Source organism: Trichosurus vulpecula, chromosome 1, assembly GCF_011100635.1.
Source record: "Trichosurus vulpecula isolate mTriVul1 chromosome 1, mTriVul1.pri, whole genome shotgun sequence".
NCBI classification, from domain to species: Eukaryota; Metazoa; Chordata; class Mammalia; order Diprotodontia; family Phalangeridae; genus Trichosurus; species Trichosurus vulpecula.
The window spans coordinates 563,819,804-563,839,945 of NC_050573.1; the positions used below are offsets into that span (position 1 = coordinate 563,819,804).

Consider the following 20,142-nt stretch of genomic DNA (forward strand, 5'->3'; position numbering starts at 1 on the left):
GTCAAGAGTGTATCTCAGTCAGCCCAGGCGGAGTCTAGCAGTAAGTCTGGTTACCGTGGTAACAGGGGGAGAGACTCTGGACAGGAGAATACAATGTCAGAAGCTGAGGCACAAGATGATACATTCTATGATGCTAGTTCTGAGCCACAGAGTGTTGCTGTATCACACCAGACTTCTGAAAGACAAATGCTCCCCATGCAGCAAAGGAGTCAAGAAATACAGGGTCATAATACTGTGTTTAGGGAGATTGGGGAAGATTTTACCCTGCACGAAATCACAGATATCTTGAGTAGGTTCACCCAGAGAAAGGGAGAATCGTTAACATCTTGGATGATGAGAATCAGTGATGAAGGAGCTGCAGGAGTGTCTGTAGATTCTGTGGATTGTATGAGGTTCATAAGTATTAGTCAGAATTCTTTTGTACAGCAAGCTTAGGGACTATCATTCTCAAAGAAGTAACCAAATAACCAATTCATTCACTTTGGCTATGATAGGCTGTAAAGAGGAATATCCTACTGATACTATGTGGTCTACTGCAGATAGACCCTGGTATTCAATTAGGAACTCTATGAGAAAGTTAAAGGAGGAGGTTATGAATACTGCTATTATGTTAAGGAACACCAAAGTTTATTATGAAACTCCCTTGGGATTCCCTCGTAGGAATTTGATAGTTAAGTTGGCATCCCCTCAACCCACTTATAAACATGTGATTCTGACTTTACTGATTGCAGAAGTAGGGAACCCTCTTTTAGAGGTGCTGGATAATGTTTCACACCTAAGTGACTTAGGAGACTGGGGAAAAAATAAATTTCCTCGGGAGAAAAGAGTAAAAAACCAACAGATTCAACATTGGAGTGGAATGACAAGGAAAGAAATGTTTACTGCTCTCTTGAAAGCAGGGGCAGATTTTAGGAGAATAGATAGTATTTCAACTGATGAGCTATACAAAATGTACCAAGATAAGGGGCTTAATAGCAAACAAAATAGAGAAGTAAGACCTGCCCCTACAAATCCTACAGATCTTGAACCCTAGTATCCAAGTGAGTCACACCTTCAAGGAGACTAGGGAACAGGCCTAGCCTCAGCTCAGATTAAAGAAACACACAAACAGTATTACAGACCCCATATTAATTGACTATATATTGGAAGAATGGATCAAATACTGTAACTAGGGCACTGATAGACACTAGGGCAGAGGCCAATTTGATTTATGGAAATCCTGACAAACTTAAGCATGGAACTCCTATTACCATCACAGGAGTAGGAAGGGCTGAAACATCAGCCAAACAAGTGAAACTGATGATGAAAATTGGACAATTGCCTAAGAAAGAATATACCATGGTCATTATACCCATTCCTGAATGTATCACTGGAATAGACATATTAAAAGGCATGACTCTGAATTTGCCTGAGGGGAGATATCAGTTTGCAGTAAGGAAGATAGGAATTAATACTGTTTTAGTGGGTAAAGTAAAGATGGACCCAATCACTTTACCTGAACATTTTAAAGTAATTACTTTGAAGCAGTATCATTTGCCAGGTGGGCAAGATAAAATTGCCAATACTATAAAGTAATATGTTGAAGCAGGAGTGTTACTCCCTACAACCACTCATTAGAATAATCCTGTATGGCCAGTAAGAAAGTCAGATGGAACATGGAGAATGACAATGGATTATAGACAATTGAATAAAAGTGACTCCACTCTTGTATGCTGCTATTCCAGATACTGTTACCTTAATATAAATGTTCCAGAAATATGATGGGACGTGGTGCATAGTTATTGATTTGGTCAATGCTTTCTTTAAGATCCCAATAGGGATATCTCTATAGTCCAACTATTTGTTATAGGATTGTAGCTGAACTTGTGGATGAATTGAAGTTACCTGGTGTATAGCTTACCGGTTACATAGATGATATTGTGATACGGGGAGAAAATGTAAAAGAAGTGGAGAAGAGTTTGATACTTTTAATTAAGGATATGAAAAGCAAAGGATGGGAAATTAACCCCCGGCAAAGATTCAAGGACAAGCTCAAACTGTAAAACCTGATGGTATCCAATGGAATTAAGTGCGGCAAGAAATTCTCCCACAAGCTCAACAGAAGATTCAAGATTTTCCTATCTCTACCAATAAGGCAGAGGCCCAAAAGTTCATAGGATTGCTTGGGTATTGGAGTCACCACATTCCACATCTTGGAAAGATTTTGAAACCCTTATATAAAATTACCAGGAAAAGGTATGAATTTCATTGGGGACTTGAACAGAGGAAAGTTTTTGAAGAAGCTAAAGCTGCTATACAATTGGCTCTGGACTTAAGGCCTATGCAAAGTGGACCAGTGACAAGTGACTGTACAAGATGACTATGTGAATTGGAGTTCATGGCAGAAACAACAAAGCCGAATGCACCCTTAGGATTTTGGTCAAGGAAACTACCTTCATCTGGATTACAATAAACACCTTTTGAAAAGCACTTGTTAGCATCATATTTGGCTTTGGTAGAGACTGAACAACTGACTCTGGGCCATGAAGTGATGTTAAGGCTTGCAATCCCAATTATGCCTTGGGTAATGAGTACCTCAGCATTTCACAGAATTGGACATGTGCAAGAGGCTAGCATAATTAAATGGAAATGGTGTATTCAGAATAGATCAAAGGCAGGCAAAATTGGAGTTTCTACTCTACATGAATCTATTGCAAGCATCGACCTTGATGGGAATAACAAACCCTCTGAACCAAGACAACAGTTGGTACAATCCTTGGTAAAATGGAATGATGGATATGATGGACTGACTGTAGAACAAAAAGAAACATGCATGGTTTGCTGATGGGACAGATAAATATTTGAGCCACAAAAGTCATTGGAAAGCAATAGCCTATAACCCATGGGCTGAGAGAACTTGGAAAGTACCAGGATAGGTGGAAGTAATCAATATGCTGAATTTATGGCAGTACATCAGGCTACTGAAACAGAGAAAGGAGGACAGTATCATATATTCGCTGATTTGTGAGTGGTAGCTAATGGGTCAGCTACATGGATGCCAATGTAGAAAAATCAAAATTGGGAAATTCATGGTAAATAAGTTTGGGGCAAAGAACTATGGGAATATATGGGACATGTCTTTGGTTACTAATTTGTCAGTTTTTCATGTAGACACTCAAGTTCCCCTCACCTTGCCAGAATGTGAGTACAATGCACATGCTGATCGAACAACACAGATTGCTACAGACATATGGTCCCTACTCTGACACCAACTGATGATCCAGTACTAGCAAAATGGGTGTAGTAAATGGCCGGCCATTTAGGGGTCTAGGCCACACACTGGTGGGCACAAGATTGAGGTACTAGTATCTCTTATTACTTATTAAAGCAAGTAACAGAGGAATGTCATGCTTGTCATTGGACAAGGAATGAATTGTTCCTCAGGTAGTAAGTGGAGAAACAGCAAGGGGAAAAGTTCCAGCCCGGATTTGTCAGATAGATTATATTGGACCACTACCCCAAGATAAAGGATGCAAATTTATAAGTATTTGTGTTGACACCTTTTCAGGTGTACTAGTGGCTTGTTCTTAAAAGAATGCAACCAAGAAAAACACCTGTAAAACTCTAGATATTATGTCTATATTATGGAAGCCCAATGCAGGTTCAAAGTGATAATGGATCACATTTCAAAGGTAATGAGATGAAGAGATATTGTGTATTGAACAATATAGAGTGGATATTTCACATTTCAAATTATCCACAAGCATCTATGTTGATAGAAAGAATGAATGGATTTTTGAAAGAACAGTTAAGAAAGTGAATTTCTAATAATTTTTATCAACATTGGAAGGATAATTTGTTCATTGTTTTATGTAATTTGAATAACAGGCCATTAGGAGGAAGTACACCTCTGGCTAGGATGATGATCCTGAATCTGCAAATTAGAAAATAGCAAACAAATAAGATCCAAAATATTGAGTACTGGACTGTGGGGGAACATGTCCCACCACCGTATCCAGGAATACCTGGTTCCACAGGAGGATTTTTGGTTGAATAGCAAAGAGATAAGGAAAATCTCTACCGGGATATGTATGAGCATCCCTAAGAATCATTTTGGATGTGTATTACCTAAACCAAGATTAGAAGCTCAAGGAATACATGTATTGGCTAGAGTGATAGATTCTAGTTATTAAGGAGAAATTATTGTAACACTCCAGAATTTAGGTGAAGAACAGATACAGTTGTGTAAAAATGACAGAATAATTCAACTGATTATTATTCCTTGTGGAACAGTACCCCCGGTGAAAACTGACTCTCCTTCCAAAATAACTATCAAAGGAAAGGAAGGATTTGGTTCTACTGATAGAATAAAATTGGGAGCTAAAGTATGTGTAAAACAGAAGCCAGACAATGTTCCAAAGGCTGCAGAAATTATAGCACACAGGAAAGACAATACTGTAACAGTAATCTACTCATGAGAAAATGATTATGAAACTGTATCCTTGACTCATGTACTGTATCATGAATGAGGCTATGATAGTCTCTTTGTTTCTTTTTGCCTTTTGTCTGTTAAATTTGTTTGTGAGATTTGTTTCCTGCAGGCTTTGTACCATCCACCTGCAGATGCCTGATTGCTTAAGCCAGATGTCACCCTCTGATGTGTTCGATGTCACCCCTGGACCCATTCACGACTGCGATGTGTCATCCCTAGATCTGGCATCAACCGAGTTCTAAATGCCAGGTGCCTAAAAAATAACTTCTCAAATAGGACTCTTTATCTTTTGGGGCAGGGACAGCTCTATGTCCTATTTCAGCAAGAAGAAGCTTTGGAGGATGAGACTTTTACCCCTTACCCCAAGATTTTGAACCCCATTCATTCGAGGGGGGGAATGATGACATTGTTTTATATACTTATCTTGTGTTATCCCTATTATAATTTTGTGTAAAGTTCTGTTGAGACCGGTTATCCTAGAATTCCCATTACCCTATGTAATGGATAAGAAAGATCTTGTGGCTGAATGTAGTAGCAATTTAGATGTGAAGATATTTCCCACCCATTAATAGACCATTTGACCTGCTTACGTCATAGGAAGCCTCAGTCACATGTTGTGGGAGGAGGTTCCTGACAAGAAAAGGAAGTTTTGTCACAGGAAATGGAGAGAGAGAGAGAGAGAGAGAGAGAGCGAGAAAGAGAGAGAGAGAGAGAGAGAGAGCAGTTATGCTTGCTAATGGCCACCCTTGTTTGTGGTGGTTAGAACAGAACAGGCTGACTTAGCTGTACTGTTTTGCAGAAGACCCCAGCAGGGGGTCAGAGAGGTTTTGGGATGGCGAGGCTCCAGACTGTGATATGGTGTTTTAAGTTCCTTGTTGTTATGATAAAGTAGTCTAACTGGCTGTGGGAGGTGAACATTTGATTATGGGATGTGATTCTCTGGTGTCTGAATAAATGTCATACTTCTTTTACCTTCTATATGGAGAGTCTCTCATACTTTGTAATACAGAACTGCATAGGCATACTCACGATTATCATTGATACTGCGTTTATTGCCTTGCTGAAACAGTTGCTGAAACATTGCTTTTGTTTTATCTGATGTAATTCCTTCCCCTAACTTTTTTTACTTCATCTGCCCCAAGTCCATCTTTTTACGATGTGTGTGTCTCTCTATTTCAAATCTATTCTTTATAAACAACAAACTGTAGGATTCTGTTTTTAAATTCATTATGCTATCTGCTTCTGTTTTATGGATGAATTCATCATAGTTAAACTTATAATTAGTATTATTAGCTATGTATTTCCATCCATCCTGTTTTTCTTCCACATTAATTTTGCAGTTATTTTTTCCAGCTTTATAAAATTTTTTAGTAGATCTATTGGTGTGCAAATGAAAAGGTTAATGATTTTAGGTAGAATTACCATTTTTATTATATAAGTTTGGCATGCCCATGAGCAATTAATACTTTCCAACTGTTTTAGTCAGACTTTATTTGTGTGGAAAGTGTTTTGGAATTGTGTTCGTATACTTCCAGGGTTTCTCTTGGCAGGTAGTCTCCCAATTATTTTATCTTATCTATAGCTATTTCAAGTGGAATTTCTCTTTCTATTTCTTGTTGCTGGACTTTGTCGGTAATATACCAAAATGCTGATGATTTATGAAGGCTTATTTTACACCCTACAGCTTTGTTGAAATTGTTAATTATTTCTGGTATGTTTGTTGTTGATTGAAATTGTTAATTATTTCTGGTATATTTATTGTTGATTCTCTACATATATCATCATATCATCTGCAAAGACTGATGCTTTTTCTTCCTCCTTGCCTATTCTAATATTTTCAATGTAATCTTGCCATTTGGCCAGTTAAAAAAATTGCTTTTTTTCATTTTTTTTTGCCTCTTTTGCCAAGCTGTTGACTCTCTTTTTACAATTTTCTTGCATCATTCTAGGTTATTTTCCCATTGTTCTACCTCTTTTTTTTTTTATTTCTTAGGATCATCCCCCCCCCCCTTTTCGAGTAATCCTTTTTCAAAAAAGTTATTTATTTTTAGTTTTCAGCATTCATTTTCATGAAATTTTGAATTACAAATTTTCTCCCTATCTCTACCCTCCCCGCTACCCAAGATGGCATGTATTCTGATTGCCCCTTTCCATAGTCTGCCCTCCCTTCTATCACCCTACCCCCATCCCCTTCCCCCTTACTTCCTTGTAGGGCCAGATGGATTTCTGTACACCATTGCTAGTATATCTTATTACCCAGTTTTATGCAAAAACAATTTTTAACATTTGTTTTTAGAACTTTGAGTTCCCAATTCTCTCCCTTCTTTCTTCTCCACTTCCCTCCTTGAGAAGTAAACAATTCAATATAGATTACACATGTATAATTATGCAAAACACTTTCATAATAGTCATGTTGTGAAAGACTAACTATATTTAACTCCATCCTATCCCATCCTCCATTTATTCAATTTTCTCTTTTGACTCTGTCCCTTTTCAAAAGTGCTTGCTTTTGACGCTTGCTTTTGACTACCCCCTCCCCCCAACTGTCCTCCCTTCTATCGTTCCCATGACCTTATTCCCTTCCCCCCTACTTTCCTGTAGGGTAAAATACCCAATTGACTGTGTATGTTATTCCCTCCTTAAGCCAAATCCATTTAGATTAAGGTTCACTCATTCCTTTTCACCTACCCCCTTTTTCCTTGCTTTATAACAGCTTTTTCTTGCCTCTTTTATGTGAGATAATTTACCCCATTCTATCTCTCCCTTTCTCCTTCTTTCAATATATTCCTCCTTCACCCCTTATTTTCATTTTTTTAAAGATGTCATCCCTTGCAGACCCAATTTCAAATCCAACCTCAGACACTTGACACACTTACTAGCTGTGTGACCTTGGGCAAGCCACTTAACCCCAATTGCCCTCCCTTCCCCCTCCAAAAAAGAAAGAGAGAAAGATGTCATTCCTTCATATTCAATTCGCCCTGTGCCCTCTGTCCATATACACATACATACATATGCATATATATGTGTGTATATGTGTGTATATATGCATATATGTGTATATGTATATATGTGTGTATATATGTATATGTGTATGTATGTCTAAGCATTTATATATATATGTGTATACAAGTATATATATTTATGTATGTATGTATGTATGTATGTATGTATGTATGTATGTATGCATGTATGTATGTATGCATGTATATTCTCTTCAACTACCCTAATAGTGAGAAAGGTCTCATGAGTTACACATATCATCTTTTCGTGTAGAAATGTAAACAATTCAACCTTAGTAAGTCCCTAATAATTTCTCTTTCATGTTTACCTTTTCATGTTTGTCTTGATTCTTGTATTTGAAAGTCATATTTTCTATTAAGCTCTGGTCTTTTCATCAAGGATCCTTGAAAGTCCTCTATTTCATGGAAAGTCTATATTTTGCCATGAAGTACTATACTCAGTTTTGCTGGGTAGATGAATCTTGATTTTAATCTTGATTTGATTTAGTTCCTTTGACCACCAGAATATCATATTCCAAGCCCTTGGATCCCTTAATGTAGAAGCCGTTATATCTTGAGTTATCCTGATGGTGTTTCTGAAATATGAGTACTGTTTCTTTCTAGTTGCTTGTAATATTTTCTCCTTGACCTGGAAACTCTAGAATTTGACTACAATAGTCCTAGGAGTTTTCCTTTTGTATCTTTTTCAAGAGGTGATTGGTGGATTCTTTCAATTTCTATTTGACCTTCTTGTTCTAGAATACCAGAGCAGTTTTCCTTGATAATTTCTTGAAAGATGATGTCTAGTCTCTTTTTTGATCATGGCTTTCAGGTAGTCCAAGAATTTTTAAATCATCTCTCCTGGATCTATTTTCCAGGCCAGTGGTTTTAACAATGAGATATTTCACATTGCATTCCATTTTTTTTCATTCTGTTGGTTCTGTTTTATAATTTCTTGATTTCTCATAAAGTCATTAGCTTCCATTTGCTCCACTCTAATTTTAAGGTATTATTTTCTTCAGTGATCTTTTGGACCTCCTTTTCATTTAGTCAGTTCTGCTCTTTAAGGAATTCTCCTCATTGCTCGTTATGGACCTCTTGTGCCATTTGGATTAGTTTATTTTGTAAGGTTTTTTTTCATTATTTTTGGAGTCTCCTTTAGCAAGCTATTGACTCATTTTTCATGATTTTCTTGCATCACTGTCACTTCTCTTCCCAATTTTTCCTCTACTTCTCTTACTTGATTTTCATAATCTCTTTGGAGCTCATCTATTGCCTGAGACCAATTCATTTTTTTTTCTTGGAGCCTTTTGTTGTAGGTTCTTTGACTTTGTTGTCTTCTTCTGTGTGTATGTTTTGATCTTCTTTGTCACCAAAGTAAGATTCTAAAGTCCTTTTTTAAACTATCTGCTCATTTTCTCAGCCAATTACTTGACTTCTGAGCTCTTTGTCCAGGTATGGCTGCTTCCAGAGTGAAGAGAGCTTTGTCCCAAGCTTCAGGGGTTTGCACTGCTGTTTTCAGAGCTACTTCTATTGTGAGGTGGTACAACGCTCCTCTCCTGTCCTGTGTTCTGTTCTGTGAGTGCAAGTACTTCTTTCTGCCTTGTCACTATCAGGGGGACTCCCTCTCCACAGCCACCACAAGCTCTGCCACACCAGCTCTCCTCTTCCACCCCAGAACCCCCAACCATTACTGTGGTCCCCCATCCAAGCAGGGCAAAGCAAGAGAATCCTCCCTCAGTGCCAGCAAAGAGATCCCTGCACTCCTGCTCTGATCAGCAGCTTACTTCCCTCCACAGTTTGTGAACCTGGGGCTCCTGAAGCAGCTGCTGCTGCTGCTGTCATCACCTTGCTGCTGCCACCACTTCTGCTGCCTTGGGACTGGGGACTGCACCATGCCCTTCTCTCACTCAGGACCACCAGAGTTTTCCCACTGACCTGCTAAATTGTCTTTGGCCTTTGTGGATTGAGTAGTCAGAAACTGCCACAAATGCCAGTGATTCAGTCTCCTGAGGTCTGCTCTGCCTGGTCTGCTGCAGCCTGGGCTGTGCCAACACACTGGGCTGCACTCTGCTCCCAGCAATGTGTGATAGACCCTTCCCAGCAACCATCCAGGCTGTCTTGGGCTGGAGACTTGTTTTTCTCTGTCATTTTGTGGGTTTGATATCTGTACAATTAGTTTAGAGTCATTTTTACAGGTGTTTGGAGGGATTTGGAGGAGAGCTCAAGCAGGTGCCTGCTTTCACACAGCCATCTTCTTTTCCAGTAATTCTTGATGAGATTATGTCAAATTCAGATGTTTTTTCATATAGGTTTTGATTATAGCTATTTTATTATCATTTCCTTCTTCTGAGTTCATGCCTTTCGCTTCTCTGCTACTATTGTAACTTTTTATAGTCATATTCCTTTTGTTGTTTTTGTTTGTTCATTTTTAAAGCCTATTTCTTTACTTTTAACTTTGTGTTAAAGGTCGGCTCTGATTCTGAAGTACAAATGGTACTGTGCCACATTTCAGGGATTTTTTTGTACTGCTCTTTCCAGAGATAGGTCTAAGGGTATGTAAGTTTTTAGTATTTCGCAGATGGTATGATATAATGAAAGGTGTGGTCACTGCTCTCCTGGACGGTGTTCTACTCTTTACCAAGAAATGCACATTGTCCCTGTAGTTAGGAGTGTCGCTGCTCCTATTAGAACTGGAATTTTGACCAGATTTCTTGCTCCCTCAAGTATTATCTCTTCTTTTCACCTTGGAAATTTGATTAAGGCCCCTCCTCTCCAACAGTCATGATCACTGGTATTCTTTTCTGCATTGGAACTGAGACCATAACCCTACATGCCTGTGGCTGCAAGCGCTAATGCTCAATTTTGCGCTACAATTGCAACCAAGAACTGCATATGGGCAGTGCAACATGTTTTTTTATAATCTCCTTCTGATGAAGTATCTTGTCCCCTTGTAGTCTGTGGGCTGCGAGGTCCTGAAGCTGCCACTGCTGCTGATGCAGCCACCTCCAAGGATTACTGCTGGCATTTAGCCTTCACTGTGCTCCCAGTCAATCACCAGCCAGGTGTGACACAATTTTCCTGCTGACTTCCTGCATTGTCTTGGACTAGAAAATTGTTTCATCTGAACTTTTACTAATTTATTAGTTAAATTATTTATTTGTTATTGCATTATATTATTATTGTTATTATTGTGAATTAATTCACTAATTCTTTAGTGAACCTCATAACTTATTTTGAGGAGTTATTTTAAAAATTTTGGAGTGGAATTTGGGAGAGTTCAGGTGACTTCCTGTCTCTAGTCCATCTTGAGTCTGCCTCTGCAACAAACATTTATTAAGTACCTAGTGTATACCAAACAATAGGCTATTTCCTGGGAAGAAGACAGAGAAGACAGGCAAATCATAGACTGCTTTCACGCAACTCACCATCTCATGGGGGAGACAGCATGCAAACTACAGAAGAACATGCTAGATACATGATAAATTAGAGATAATCAGCTGAAGAAAGAGAACAATATCAATGGAGACTGGCAAAGATCCCTGATAGAACAGAGAGTTTTAAGTCTGACTTAAGCAAAACTAAGTCAAGAGGCAGAGATGAGTGATGATAAAATGCAGAGAACAAGCTATTGCATTAAGGAGCTGCCTATAGAAGGAATACAGAAGCAAGGATTACGAATTATAGCTAGCATTTATGGATTTCCTTGAAGTTTACAAAGTGTTGCATATATTAATTAATTTGACCTTTACAAGGGAAAAAAGAAAATAAATGATGGAAATGATATTCAGGAAAACAAGGGGAATTAAAGAACTACAGAGAAAATAATTAAACAGTAATTTGATTTGATCAAAATATTTGTACTGTTTTGGCAAATAATTTTACAATGACTATATAATATTAAGCCATACTTAATAAATCAAAAGAAATCTCCCTATGGAAATCTGAGCTTAGGCAAGCAGATACATCTTTTTACTCAGTTAAGCCTGTGAAATTTTATCAGTATTGTTCCTAATGCAGGAAGAAACTTAAAAGGGTATTACCATTACTAAATAACCAGTAGGCCATTATTCTGAAATGTAAAATTAATTTTAAACCACTTTTTTTTGAATTTATAGTGTGAAGAAAGAAAAATGGGAAATCTTTCTGGTCTGAATATTCATAATGAGAACCAAATGGGTGATTATTATTCTCACATATTTGTGATCTCTTTGTCAGACAAAAAGTTGATAATCTGAAAACAGAATGTAGCAGACTAAGGTGAGACATCATCTGGCTAATTACTGTGGTTTTGGGAGAACACATTATTCATAAAAGTAGATGCATAATTATGGAAAGAAAGAAGTAGAAAACTGAAGAGTAAAATACTGGAGAACATGGTATAAAAATAAACTTAGATAAGCATTTTTTTTAACAAAATACAATAATAGAATGAAATAGACAATGAGGAAGGAGGTATCTGGGTAAAGGATATCTCTTCATTTCTATTTTTTCTTCCTTTTTTCTCTTTAATTCACTTATACCCTCCCCTTTTTAAATTCCATTCTTTCTACATAAAGCTGTATGTGAAGTTCAAAATCATACCTCTACCACAGATGATTTCCTTCATTAAAAATCGTTATATATAGTTTTTCCATCAGCAAAAATCTGCCTTCTCTCTAACTCCCTCACCCACTTAAGAATGATCTGGGATGAGGTGGGGAACCTGGGGCATTTAGGCCACATGTGGTCATCTAGGTCCTCAAGTGAGGCTCTTTGACTTAATCCAAATATCACAGAACAATTCACTTTAATGAAAGGATTTATTCTGTAAAACTTGGACTCAGTCAAAAAGCCACACCCAAGGACTCCTGGCTGCAGGTTCCCCATCAGGGGTCTGGGACTTCCTTTGTATCCTGGTACAAAAGTGTTCTACATGGCCTTTCTTGGTCAGTCTCCATCCTGGTGTCTCCTCCAACCTACCTGATTTCTTGTGTTGACCTGAGCAGAAAAGATGATCACTATGACCTTTTCCTGAATTACCCCTTCAGATTTGATCTGGTGCATTTTTTAGATCTGATTTCAGATAGGTTTTTTTGGTTTCATTTTTGTTTTTATACCTCCTAATCCTCCTTTTTTTCCTTTCTTTAGTATTTTATTTTTCCAGAATGACATGTAAAAAACTATTTTCAACTTTCATTTAAAAATTTTTTATTTCAAATTCTCTCCCTCCCTCTCTCCCCTCTCATTGAGAAGTTGAGCGATTTGATTTAGGCTGTACATCTTCAATCATGCAAAACATATTTGTGTATTAGTCAAGTGGTAAAAGAAAAGATTAACCCAAACAACTCAATAAAAATAAAGAAACTAAAAAGAAGTGCTTTGATCTGTATTCAGACTCCATCAGTTCTTTCTTTGGGGACTGGGAATTTCTCATCACACGTCCTTCAGAGCTGTTTTGGAGCATTTATTGCTGAGAATAGCTGTCATCCATAGTTGATCATCTACAGCCTTGCTGTTACTGTGCACAATTTACTCATAGTTCTACACATTTCACTTTGTATCAGTTCATGTAATTTTTTTTTTCTTTTGTTAATTTTCGGAGAGCAATAAATACCCACCGAGTTGCTGCACCTGCTGTCTGAGCCCGTGCCGGAGCCCAAGCAAGTGTCGGGCAGCCCTTACGCACAGAAGCCAGGAGCAAAGCCACGTAGGCCCCGGGGCTGCCGCCCCAGTCTGTCTCCGTCACTGCCACCTCTGTTCCCATAACGCCGGCATGGTCTCACCGTCTCCTCGCTCCTCTCCCTTCTATTAGGCAGGAAGCAGATGAGCATTCAGATGGTTGGTTTGAATGCTGCTGAAAAGACTACTCTTCTGTACAAGCTAAAGTTAGGAGAGAGAGTCACCTATCCACCTATTCAAAGTATCGGTTTTAATGGGGAAAGAGTAGACTATAACAATATTTGTTTCACAGTGTGGGATGTTGGTGGTCAAGATAAAATTAGACTCCTTTGGAGCCATTACTTCCAAAGCACACAGGGTTTTATTTTTGTGGTAGAGGCAAAGATCGTGAGACAATTCAAGGAGCCCAAGAGCTACAGAAAATGCTTCAGGAAGATGAATTGCGGGATTCTGCACTGCTGCTCTTCACAAACAAGCAGGATCTGCCAAATGCCATGGCGATCAGTGAAATAAATGACAGATAAACTAGGTCTGTGGTCCTTTCCTAGCAGAACTTGGTATGTTCAAGCTACCTGCGCTACACAAGGAACCGGTCTTTACGAGGGGCTGGACTGACTGTCAAATGAGTTCTCAAAACGTTAAATCCAACTGGATAACCAACCAAGGACATGATTGATAGCACTGGGTCTAGGCTTGTTACAACAAAATTTGTTTGCGTCTTGGTTATGAAATGGCATCTTGGAACGGGTTTGGGCAGGATTTTACAGCATTTAAAATTATTTTGTTGGCAATTATTGTTTACCAAGTTCAATATTGCTATTATAGCAGTTACACTTGGATTTAAAAAGTTATCCTTCACTTGAAAAAAAGTGTACTCTTGTGATTTTACTTCCCTTGGCCTAAATGCGTGGACATAGCTATTGTGATGACCTTTAAATGAATATATTTTGAATGTTTTTTTGAGTCCCAATAAGTAATATTTTAAAGTTTCCCCTTCCTACTTTACTGATCTTATGTCATTCCTTGGACAATCTGCTGATTTCAAAATGTAGCATTCTGTTTGTATTTATTTCTCTGTCTTGCCAAAAAGATTTTCTAATACTGCTGCTGCCAGTCAAGAAAATGGCTCTAAAACACAAATATTCATATTTCCTGCAACTGAAGGACATTGGAATTTTTTATTAACCAGCCCTGCTTATCTTTGTGTGATTTGGACTTGACAGATAATTAATTCTGTGCTGGTGGCAAAGAGTTGGTACTGAGCTGGCTTTTAATACTCAGCAGATGGTTTTCCTTTATATTTTATGGTTTTTTTTTTTTATGTTGCGTGTTGTTTTGGTCCTAGCCTGACTTTTTACCCAGTATGTCATAACTCACCTGATGTTTTGTTATTTATTGGTGAACATATCTACATTAAGAGATTGTGGAAAATTCATTAAACTCAATAATGAATTAGTTTCTTCATAAACCACTTGGAATTACTCCTAAGAAAATGATAAAATATAAAAAAAAAAATTCTGAGAGTATCATTTCTTACACTATTTGATCACAATTACATAACACAATTTGTTCAGCCATTCCCCAATTGATGGGCATTCCTTTAATTTCCAATTTTTTGCCACCAGAAAAGAGTAGCTATTAATATTTTGTACATAAATATCATTTTCTTTCTGTTTTTTTATCTCTTTTGGGATACAGACCAAGCATTGGTATTGTTAGGTCAAAGGGTATATATGGTTTTGTAGGCCTTTGGGCAAAGTTCCAAAGCACTGTACATAATGGTTGAATCCAGTCATATCTGTAGCAACAGTGTATTAGTGTCTCAATTTCCCTATATCCCTTCCACCATTTGTCATTTTCCTTTTCTGTCCTATTAGCTGACCTAATAGGTTATCAGGTAATTCCTCAGAATTGTTTTAATTTACATTTCTCCAATCAATAGTGATTTAGAGCACTTTTATATGACAATATATAGCTTTAATTACTTCATCAGAAAACTGGCTTTTCATATTTTTATCATTTATCAATTGGAGAATGGCTCTAATTTTTTTATAAATTTGACTCATTTATATATTTGGAAGATGAGGCCTTTATCAAAGAAAGTTGGTTCTTTTTTATTTATCATTGCTAAATTATATTTCCCTCCCTCCTATTTTTCCCTCTTTATTTTATTGTCTCTCTCCTTTACCCTATCCCTACTCAAAAGTGTTTCTTTTTGTGACTAATGGTGACCCCAGTCCATCTACAACCACTCCCTTCTCTTATTCCCTTCCCTTCCTACTTTCCTATAGAGTAAGAGAGATTTCTCTACCCAATTGAGTATGTATGTTCTTCCCTCTTTAAGCCAATTCCAACGAGAATAAAGTTCAAGAGTTCCCAGCCACTTCCCCCCATCTTCCTTTCCATGGTAAAAACTTTTCCTTGTCTCTTTTATGTAAAATAATTTGCTCCATTGTACCTCTCCCTTTGCATTTATCCCAGTGTATTCCCCTTTCTCACTCTTAATTTTATTTTTTACTATCACCCTATTATATTCAACTCCCACCTGTGTCCTCTGTCTATACATATTCCTTCTGACTTCCCTAATAATAAGACTGTTTTTATGAGTTACAAGTATCATCTTCCCATGTAGGAATGTAAACAATTTAACTTTATTAAGTCTCTTATGATTCCCCTTCCCTGTTTACCTTTTTATGCTTCTCTTGAATCTTGTATTTGAAAGTCAATTCATCTCTGTTCTTTTCATCAGAGATGCTTGCAAATCCTTAATTTCATTGAGTGTCTTTAGTGGCAAGCAAACTGGGACTTTTTGCTGTTTTTTTCTTTTGGAGTGCTTCTCAGTACTAAGGAAACCAAGTGCCTTTGATTGAGCTTTGCCTTCAATTGAATCAAGAATGTTTCATTGAATCAAGAGTCTTTGATTACCTGCTTAAGTCACAAGAAAGCCTAAGTCACATGAGTTTGAGTCACATGGTTGTGATGCCCTATGACCCTGAAGAAGTGTATATATAATCCAAAGTTAGCATTTTGCTTTGAGGGCTCACTCATTGGAAGACGGTTCTTGTGATCTCACCAGATGAGAATCTGGATAGCTGTTAAGGAGGCCTTGAAAACCCAGATGTCGGTGCTTTTCTCTTTGGTAAATATCAATGTATTGCTTTGGTCAGACAGAAGCTCTGCCTGCTGATTTGTGTTACTTATATAATTTCTGCTGGTAATTTCTGTTTGTGTTTTCTCTGAAGTTCATGGTGCTGCCCTTTTCCCCTTAACTAAGTGAATAATACACACATACATACATATATTTATATGTATATATATATACATATATATATATATATATATATATATATATAATGTTTAATTAAAATGAGATTGTAAACCCCATGAAGTTGCTTTCTTAGAAAAGCATATCAAAGAACCTCTGATAGCAGCCCTCCTGTGTGCTGGTGTTATTGGCCTTAGATCCCTACAGCAGCTCCTAGCAGCATTGTTGATACAATGTCCATTCCACACTTCTCAGAAGACTGCTCAGTTTTGGTGGGTATGTAATTCTTGGTTGTAATCCTAGTTCCTTTGCTCTCCATAATATCATATTTGAAGCCCCCAGATCCTTTAATGTTGAAGATACTAAATCTTGTATTATCCTGACTGTAGCTCAACAATACTCAAATTATTTCTTTCTGGATGCTGGCAGTATTTTCTCCTTGACCTGAGAAATATGGAATTTGGCTAGAATATTCTAGGAGTTTTCATTTTGGGATGTCTTTTAGGAGGTGATCAGTGGATTCTTTCAATTTAAATTTTACTCTCTGGTTCTAGAATAGCAAGGCAGGTATACTTGATAATTTCTTGAAAGGTTCTTTTAATGATCTTGGCTTTCATTAAGTCCAATAATTTTCAGATTATCTTTCTTCAATCTATTCTCTAAGTCTGTTATTTTTCTAATGAAGCATTACTCATTGTTTTCCTTTTTTAACATGTTTTTGGTTTTGTTTTATTGTTTCTCATGGTCTCATAGAGTTATTAACTTGCACTTGCTCCACTCCATTTTTTAAGGACTTGTTTTCTTCAATGATTTCTTGTGCCTCTTTTTCCATTTGTCTAATTCTGCTTTTTAAGTTCTTCTGTTCAGTGATTTTTTGTATACAGGCACACACATACATCCTCAAGTGTTTGTGTGTATTTGTGTGTTATGTGTATTTTCATTTGGCCAATTCTATTTTCAAGGCATTTTCCCCCTCATTTGGATTTTTGTACTTTCTTTTAACCATTTCACCTACTCTGTTTTTTAAGTTGTATTCTTCAGTAGTGTTTTTGTGTCTCTTTTTACCAAGCTGCTGACGCTATTTTCAGGATTTTCTTGCATCACTCTCATTTCTCTTCCCATTTTTTTTCTACTTTTCTCACATGATTTTTAAAATCCTTTTTAGAACTTTTCAGTAGCCTGGGGCCAATTCATATTTTTCTTTGAGACATTGGTTATAGGAGCTTTGATTTTGTTGTCTTCTTCTTAGTGTATGTTTTGATTTTCCTTGTCATCTTAGTAACTATAGTGAATGTTCCCCTTTATTTGCTCATTTTTTCAGGCTATTTCTTGACTCTTAACTCTTTGTTAAAGTGAGCCTCTGCTTCCAGGGTTGAGGGCACACTGTCCCAAGCTTCAGGGTTCTTTGGTAGCTGTTTTCAGAGACACTTCTAGAGATCTATAAATTTTCAATTCTTCCAAGGTGGTATGATCTAAGGGGAGGTGTGTTTACTACTCTTCTGCACTGTGCTCTGGTCTATGAGTGACCAGAAGCATTTTTTTCTGCTCTGGAACTGTGATGAGGGTCCATGCTCCACTGTCACTGCAATCTCCAAAGTGCTGCTGCTCCTCCTCACCCTGGTATTGCCACCCAAGACTGGACCCAAATCCTAGTTTGGGTGAAACACCAGAATTGTGCCCCCAGTGCAAGCAAAGAGACCCCTCTAATCTCCTTCTGACCAGCTGTTTGACCCCTTTCCTGTCTGTGGGCTGAGAGCTTCAGAAGCAGATGCTGCTGCTGCTGATGCAGTCCATCCCAAGGGCTGATCCTATTTTGGAGGTGCTAGGTCTGTTCTGGCACAGACTGCTCTGAACTTCACTCCACTCTCACCCCAGTGTGACAGACTTTTCCTGCCTACCTTTCAAGTTGTCTTGGCCTGGAAAAGAGTTTCTCCTTATACTTTTGTTCATTCTGCAGCGACAGAATTTGTTTTAGGGCATTTTTAAAGGTGTTTGGGGTGAGGGGTTTGATATAACTCAGGTTCTCAGGAACCTGAGAAAAGGCATTCCTACCTTTTCTCTGACATTTTTGCTTTGCCTTCTCGATACTGCTTCTTGCTACTTCATCAGCTGTTTAGCCTTCCTAAATCTTAGTTTGAATAGCATCCTTGTAACTCTCCCCTTTTCAAGAAGTTGTTTTTACTTTATTCTTTTTATATCTCTCCTTCTAATTTATTCTGAATTCAAATCTCCAGATCATGAGACATATACTTATTTGTTCCTTTTCAATTTCTATGTGCACTTGAGACCACAAACTTTCTGGAGTATTGAAAAGAATTCATTCTTCCACCCAATTTCTAAATTATTGTACATGTACATCCTATACAACCTCCATTTTTTTCCTTTTGTGACTGCTTAGAAATAATTGTTCATTAATCAATTTAAATAATTGGAGAAATATTAATTGTTCATATCCATGTGTAGGTGGGGCCAATATAATAAAACTTTGTTTTTTTCTCTAATCTATTTAGTCAATGCTATCCCAATTCAATTACCAAAAAATGTTAATTCACCAAGCTAAAAAAAATAACTGAGTTACAAAAAAATAAGTAAAATGGAACTGCTATGTCAAAGGATTCATTTTTATACTAAATTACAAGACTAAGTATTACACCTTACCCTCCAATTTATCACTTATTCCCATCTCCTTTTTGCGCAAGATTGGGTTTCCTCTTGCAGAGACTGGCATTGCAACAGTTATTCATGGCCTGATTCTGATTCTGATTGATACAGAAACCAACCTTCCCAGTTTTTTAGACCTCATTTAGCTCTCTCACACTCTTCTCTGAGGGGGGTCAAGATAAGAGAATTGATCTTAGTATGAACACCACACAGGCTTTATTTCTACTATAATTCAGAGCTCCCCAATTTGAGTACTCACAGTACTTCACATCAGAGTACTCAGTAGCAAGCATTAAAGAGCTGTACCCCCAATCCCAGCAGTAATTGGCCACTTTTAAAATCAGATTTTGCTCTCTCTGATTCTACCTCCTGCCCTCAACTACCTTTATTACAGATGCTCCTTTTAAATCATTTTCCTTCTCTTTGAGAAGCATGAAGTCCTGGGAGGTACAATCCATTTTCTTTTCTGTTTAAGTTTTTATTCATTGTGAACTTAAATATAAAACACCCACAAAACAAAAACACTTTCATGTACACAACATGACCTAAAAAGAAAATTCAGTATTCACTGTTCACTTTTTTTATAAACTATGTAATTAATATTATACAATGTTTTCAAAGCTTCCCTGCTTTTCTGTTCTTCCTTCTAAGTTTTCCTTTGTTGTCTGCTGTACACCTTTTGCTCCCTACCTCCTCACCCTGAAGGTTACAATTAGACACCAATGTATATATTTATATTTTGTATAGATAGATAGATATAGATATAGACATAGATATCGATATAGACATAGATATAGATATAGAGATAGACATAGATATGGATATGGATACAGATACAGACATGGATACAGATACAGATACAGGTACAGATAGAGATAGAGATAGAGATAGAGATAGAGATAGAGATAGAGATAGAGATAGAGATATGGATAGATATGGATATAGATAGATATAGATATCTATAGAAATATAGATAAATGTGTGTATGTATATAACCATATATTTATATGCATATGTAAAACTGTACTACACATACATCTTTTTATTAATTCTCTGGAGGTAGATAGTATCTTCCTTCAAAAGTC

At 37.3% G+C, this 20,142-nt stretch overlaps 1 pseudogene; it reads left to right on the plus strand.

Annotated features, from left to right (window-relative positions):
- Window positions 1-13,233: 13,233 nt before the first annotated feature.
- On the plus strand, window positions 13,234-13,773 carry LOC118834482 (annotated as a pseudogene).
- Window positions 13,774-20,142: the final 6,369 nt, after the last annotated feature.